The sequence below is a fragment of the Chenopodium quinoa genome, unplaced genomic scaffold (genome assembly GCF_001683475.1).
Source record: "Chenopodium quinoa cultivar QQ74 unplaced genomic scaffold, ASM168347v1, whole genome shotgun sequence".
In the NCBI taxonomy this organism is placed as follows: domain Eukaryota; kingdom Viridiplantae; phylum Streptophyta; class Magnoliopsida; order Caryophyllales; family Amaranthaceae; genus Chenopodium; species Chenopodium quinoa.
The window spans coordinates 2,313,004-2,320,659 of NW_018742345.1; positions in this window are offsets into that span (position 1 = coordinate 2,313,004).

Below are 7,656 nucleotides of genomic sequence, written 5' to 3' on the forward strand. Positions count from 1 at the left end.
GCGCTGACGTACGAAGTAAAAAAAATGTAAGGGAACATCCCGTGAAGTCGTTCTTGTTACGGTCTCCTCTAAGGCGATTCAAGCGAATAACAGTTTCGCCAAAGCTAAGGGAACAGGTGAGTGACACCCCTCTATTTGCTCCACTATGAACACCATGAAATAATCTCCATACTCTTTACCTGTCCTAAGCAAACAGTTGACAACAAGACAAAAACATAAAGCACAGATTTTAAAATGTTGTTTAGTCAAGTTGTCACGAGGGACGATGAATTGTTCAATAAATTGAATTAAATTTACGCCTTCTTCTGTCCCAATAGTGGCCATATCATTGTCATTCAGGCCAAAAAATCTTTAAACACAGGTTTGGAATCTGACAAGTTAGGGGCATATGTCACGGGGAGAGTATTTACAGGGAAACCTAGTAGAGCCTCGAACTCGCCAGGTGATGGTATAAATTCATCCCCTTTAAAGAGGGAAAGATGGTGGTTTGAGTCCCAATGATTAACTGTGCCATGGAGGAAATCAAAGTTTATATTAAGTTGCATATAGCTAAATAGGGGGTCGAGGTGGTATATTTTAAAATCTAATTTGTCCTCGATTGAAAGGGAAGTAACCCATTGTTTCAAACATTTCTCAAATGTTTTTACCATTGTTCAAACCAAAAAAAAAGAAGAGGAACAGGTAGAAAGAGAACAATAACTTTCTTGATAGTACTACTAACGAATGAATATGAGATGATCAAAAGCCTACACGAAACCACGTTTAAATAGAACCAAATAGGACAATTTTCGCCCAAAGGAAAGTTCACTCGCAGGTGGCGCGTGCCTACCGCGCGCAACCTATCCACATGTGCACGTGACGAGGGTTAAATCGGTCGCTACAATCTAACTCTCAATCAAACAATACTTATACGAACACCCTATAACCAAGTACAATGGCAAATAAAGGTTCGGTCCACGAGGAACGAGAGTAATTGCAAATCAATCTTAAACCTAAGCTAGTTCGAAATCAATGGAAAATGGTGTTCTAAAATACTACTAATAAGATGGGATAAACCAGATAAACTAAGACACTAGGGAAGACGGGAATTCACCAAACCATCGGTAACTACGCAACAAGGAATCACAGAGACAAACGAGATATGCAAAGACTATATGTCTGATCAATATCATGAGGTAGGAAGACAACGGGCAATATGAAGCTTTGATTTCTCATGCACTTAACATTACTCGATACATAATCAAACCACATTCAACAATGAAATACTCAATTCACAATCTCTTGTTCAAATCAAGGAAATCATGCAATCAAATTCAAGATTCTAGGTTAGCTACTCCTATTATAATGAATTAACATGCAATCGCATATAATCAATTTAATCACAATCCGTTTATCAAAATCAATCCTCAATTACAAAGGTTACCTAGGCCGGGTTTCATCCCGAAACCCTAGCTAGGAGACTACTCACACATATTCATAATCAAAGCAATAATGAATTCCAAAAGCATAATAAATATAAACATGAATTCTGATTAAGGAATAATAAAGCTTGATTAATAAACAAGAATGAATAATACCAATTGTATTGATGCGAATCAATGGAAAAGTTCAGAACTTTGATATCCGTCGTCAATGAATAATATAAAGAATCTTCGCAAATCTTGCTTCAAATCAATCCAAGAAAACTAAAATCGCTAGAATAATCTCTAAGAAAACTAATGAATCTCTAATACTAAGAACGTTCTCCAATAACTCTCTACAAAAGCTCTCAAAAACTATCTCTAAATCTCTCTAAATCCGTCTCCTCTTAACCCTCACCATAGGGTTATATATATATATATATATATATATATATATATATATATATATATATATATATATATATATATATATATATATATATGTTTTAATTTAGAAAGCAATTGCGCAGGCTGCCCTTCGTAAATCAGCACGGCCGTGCTAGAAGTGGCACGGCCGTGCAAGCATGGCAGTAGCTGATCCGCAATATATTCAATTTTAGCACGGCCGTGCTGAATTTGGCACGGCCGTGCTAATGCCTGGCACGGCCATGCTAATGCCTGGCACGGCCGTGCTGAATCTGGAAAATGGCACGGCCGTGCTGAATTTGGCACGGCCGTGCTAATGCCTGGCACGGCCGTGCAAGCATAGGCAGGAAGGTTGCAGGCACTTTGGTCTTCTTAAAAGAGTCACAACTTCTTATCTAGAGCTTCGTTTGAGGCGTGCAATATATCGTTGGAAAGCTCTTCAAGTCTACTTTCCAATGCAATTGGAATCACTCCATTATCATTTGTATATAGAAAGATATGAGCAATATAGTGAACAGGTGTCATATTTTTGAACTGTTCTGCCTTTCCTGCTACTTAACTTGCCTTTCAAGGCCTTGAGAACCGCAGCAAAGCCTTAGCTTGGTGGACTAGGATCGATAATAGCCTGATTACGAACCAATGGTTCGGGACTCGACATAACTTGGTCAACTATACCTGTTAACACACCAAAAACAGACCGAAACCCATGAAGCACGTAATATGAAGGAAACGAGTGTAACAAGGCAATAAACGACCAAAACGGGCCTAAATACGTCCAAAATCACCCATTTATATGCCTTAAAGCGCGCCCTAATGTGCGCTTGTCAGCACGACAGCCGCACGCAACCAATCCAGTTGCGCGCACCCTGTTCTGTCGCGACATGTTGTTTAGTTTATTTTCATATTTAAGACTACGAAATTGTGGAATATCAACGAAATCTTATGACTAATCCATATGCTTGCCTTTGGTAGTCTAGTTTCCTTTCTTTATTTTCTTTTTATTTTGTTTGTTTCTAAATTCCTTTTTATTTCTTTTATTTTTTTTAATTTTATTCTAATTTGTTTTTCTCCTTTCACCTTTTATCCTTCCCTTTTTTGGGTTTTCTTTTCGTTTCTTCTTTTTCTTTTCTTTTATTTTTTATTTTTTCGAGGAGGGTAAGTTAGGAACCCTTTCCCTCCCTCGGAAAAAATTTTCGATTTAAAATACTTATGAAAATAAAAATAATATATATATATACAAATATGTGTGTCATATGTACAACAGTAAATATATATATATATATATATATATATATATATATATATATATATATATATACAGGTACATTTTTCCATAAGCAAAAAAAATATATGAAATGGAAGTTAGGAAGCTCGGCGACTCCCGGAAGGCTGTTGTACATCCTGCAAAATCCAAAACAAAGATTAATACACAAAACGCGTAATAACTTTGACAAAAAAAGAGGAGAAGCAAACAGACTTACCGCGACCATCCGATGATCACGGCATAACAAAGCCACAAGGGCTCTTCGATAAGCAGCTCAGAAAGCACGCATAGTCCTCACCATGTCGTTTACGATCTCTCGTGGAACCTGTTTCAAAAAAAAATACAAGGATAGTTAACAAACAAATGTATATGACATATAAAAAAAATATACATCTACAAAATAAACATACCGACTCAGTCGTCTCTGGTACAATTGATATGTCCTAATCCACCGACGCTGGAAGAATCTCGCGAATTACTGACCCGAAAGCATCAGTACACGTGATCTACGCCGTGGGAGGCACCCAATCACCTAGCTCAACACGTATTCTAGACCCATTTCGGCAGCATAACAACTACCGAGCTGAAAAAACACAAAAATCGAATGTCATCCACGTTTGGGGGCTACGATACATGTAGTTAAACTCAGAAAATGGGGGCTTTTAACACCCACAAAAGCTATCCTATTCGACTTTCAACAAAAGTATTCTATAGATTATATTTCTAAGTCTCAAAGAGTCAACTACTTTAGACAAATAATCATAACATAAACATAATTATCGTCTACCAAACAATCGTGAGGTTCGAACATGACAAAAACAAGCTAAATGAAAACTTCACACCATTTTTTCGGATTCAAAATTTTCAAAACATGATTCATGAAAGTGATAGTAGTTCTAATACAATAGTTTAATTCATAATCAACAAGTATAACAAAATTAGCAAGCAAAACCATAGATTCGAACTAAAACACGAAGAAAAAAAAAGACAAGAACGTACTTAAACAAAGAAGTGCTCACACAAGGTTCAATACTCAACTATTTTTCATGAAATTTGTTGCAAAACACTCCTTCAACATAGTGTAACAACATGGAACAAAAAATTTCAAGAATTATGGAGCAAAACAAAAACCCCTAAATTTGAATTTTGGGTTTTGCGGTTCACGAATCGCCCAAATTTAGCAAAAAAACGAACAAAAATTAGTAAAAAAATTACATTGGATTTTGGCAAATATGAATAGGGCATGAGATCCACTTACTTTGGCTTCAAAAACAAAAGAAATTTGAGCTTTTTAGAGAGAGAAAGAAGATAAAATGGAGAAGGAATGAGAGAGAGAGAGTGATATGAAAAATTGCGCTCACCGATTTTCTTTTTTCTGATATAAATGTCGCGCGCAACTCAATTAGTTTCGCGTGACAGCCCAGCACAACTCAGAACGATGCGTGCGCCTTGCTAGTGCGACCCACTGAGTTGCGCGTACTGGTCACTTAAAAACCGGCATTGAGATTACGATCCGTTTGATTTATTTTTAACGGTTTTTGCTCGTTGTTAAACCTAATGGCTCATAAATAATCAAAATCGTTTTAATTGCTTTGCATTTTGGTAGTTTATTTTTATCTTTGATAGTTTTTTGCATCATCCTGCATGCACACTGTGCTTTGTGCCTGCCTTAAGCATACGTTTTGGACATTTTTTGTGAGCGTGTCTTTAGACGTTCCGTAATGGTGCTTTACGTAAAAGCTCCCATAGATAGGTTTGTCATTTAACTGTACTGACTTTAGAAATGTCACGTTATTTTCTTCCTTTTTGGGAGTCACAGCAAAAAAGATGACATTATCATACAGCGTAAAATTGTATGGCGTAGGTGTTGCATAAAATTTCACCTCTTCCCAGCAAACTAATCTACCTCTCGTAGCTAAAAGGTAGAACTTTTTAAGGCGTTAGCCATATGAGTCGACTGGCGCGCTGAACCATCAAGGACAAGGCACATTCTCAATTGGAAGAAAATACGGTAGTTAGTGAGCTTACTATATTATCAGATAGTTAGGGTATCCGTCCACCCCCTATATAAAGAGCGACGTGTGATGTCACATCTATTTAGACACGTGCCCACAGTCCTAAGACACGTGTTATCATCTTGTGGACAATATTGCTAAGAGAGTTGCTAATTTTCTTCTCTCTCACTAGATTTGGATATATGCCTCAAGTCCTGAGACATGTATTTCTATCTTGTGGACATCGAATACTGCGTTTTGACAAGCTAGTGTCAAGGACTTTATTCACGTGGTAGGCTACAAATGCTGAAACACCTCCCCTTTTATCATCTTTTTAAACTTGTTAAAATCATGCTAAAGTTTTAATGACGTATCGAGGGACTTATACCAACGATGCTATAATTGAGAGGATATCATCCCCTTTAATCCTTTTTAAACAGATCTTTTCTCATGACTTGACATCACCCAGGACAACCTTTTATTGTAAAAGCTTTCAACATTTGCAAAGGATCTATTTATATTCTTTAGCGTGTTAAGACTAGAAAATGCTTTTTCTAAGCCTTAATAGCTACATGTCTCAAACACTTAGCGAATCAAGGATCATTTCGACATAATTAACATTACTGAAAGAATCAGTGTTTTTTGGGAACTTTGCAGAATGATTCTCGGATATATTTCCTTGGCTACTTTGATCCTCGTCTATTCTAGACTCGATCAAAGTGGGGGCTAACTGTAGACATCTACTTTTGGCCTCCTTTCCCGACAGGAAGTGTTATGACGAAAAAATAAAACCATCGTTGTGTTGGATCAACGTGAAGAATGCATATGGACAACTAATTAATTCACAAGAATGCAAAATGACTAGCCTAACCCAAAACAAAATGAATTAAGGTCAAAAATAACTAAGCTTGATCATAATTAGGCTTAAGCCCGAGGTTAAAACCTAATTATGACATAATTTAAGGCATCTATAGGTTAAAAATCAATGTTGTCGCAAAGAAATCCGTGCGCAACTCAATGAGTCGCGCTGGTCTGGCGCGCGCAACATAATCAGCTGCGAGTGACACCCAGTGAAACTGCTAGTTATGCGCTTGCAAATGATTTAGAATTTCATAAAAATATAAAATCAAATCTTACCATAATATTGCGCTTAAGACGTTCAGTTGTGCTGCCCAAATAGTGCATTTAAATTACTTGCGCTAGGCTACCGTGCGCAACACATTCAGATGCACGCGGCTCCTGCTGCAGCAAAACGTTCAAAACCCTAAACGCGACCATTCCATATAAATAGAGGCTTAATATGAGGCTAAAAAAGACATAAATTAACCTAAAACTCTGGCAAAAACTTTGTGAAAATTGTGTACTATCAAACCCTCTTGTCCTAAACACTCACCCCCTCAATACTTGTTACTGAGGTGGAGGTTCCCGAACCAGAAGGAGTCCATAAGTATTCTAAACGAAGATCTAGCAAGGAGAAGTGGTAAATTCCCGAGCACTTATATAAATCACCTTTATTTTCTTGTTGAAATAACTTTTAATTAATTAATTAGTGTTGTTTAATCACTTTAAAAGAATTTTAATTAATTAATTACACATAGTATCTTGCGTTAAACAAATAAAAGTATTGAATAAATTTATTGTTGATTGATCACTTAAGCCAAGGCGGATCTTCTTTATTTATTGTTCTTTCACGAATATTGATTAAATAAGAATAACGACTTTTGCGATGTAATTCCTACGTGATTAACGCGTGTAAATAAAATCAACTAACTTAGTTTTTAGGTATCACATTGCATATATTGTTTGATGATGAAATTGTGAAAAAGGAAGAGCTAGTAAAGGCCGTACTAAGGCTAGGACAGCGATTCCCCCGTAAAGGGAACGCTATCTTGGTACCCTCACTCTCAAACTCATTTCTGGTTCATGTAGACCAATTTGGGCATGGATAAACTTACAATTTGTGCCAAAAATCCCTTGAACTCTACTTGGGAGAAAGGCATGAATGAGGTTTATGAGTTTTCCTAAAACTCATTGGCGACTCCTATTCGATTCTTACAAAAAAGCGTGATGATAAGATCAATTCTATTTCAAGGATCCCTAAACAGTCAGGAATTCAAATCCTTATACACCCCAACAAGTGTAAAGTCTAAGGCTTTTAAAGGGCAATGGACATTTAAGGAGAAGGATTCCCTACGATGGGCATACCCTCCTTACACCGGCTGCTTTCGTTTCGCTTTTGAAGTAAGAGTCGCCAACTGAAAAATACAAGTAAAAAGTTAATTTGAAATAAAGACGTGAAATAATGAATCATTGTCCATGTAAAATAACAGGAAGAAGTTTCTTCCCAACGTACCAAACCGGACGAAAGGCGTCTAAGTGAAGAAGGGAACGTCCCCTCCCCTCAACATACTTGCAAGGCTTGAAAAAAACAGAAAAGGTTACTTGCTTGAGTTAATCGACCGTACTTCCTTGGTTTCCTCGTACAGACAATGTCTTGTACCGAGCCAAGTCTAGCTCGGACATGTCAGAAAGGAATGGTGTCCTTTAAACAAATGTATTATTCCACTAGGGG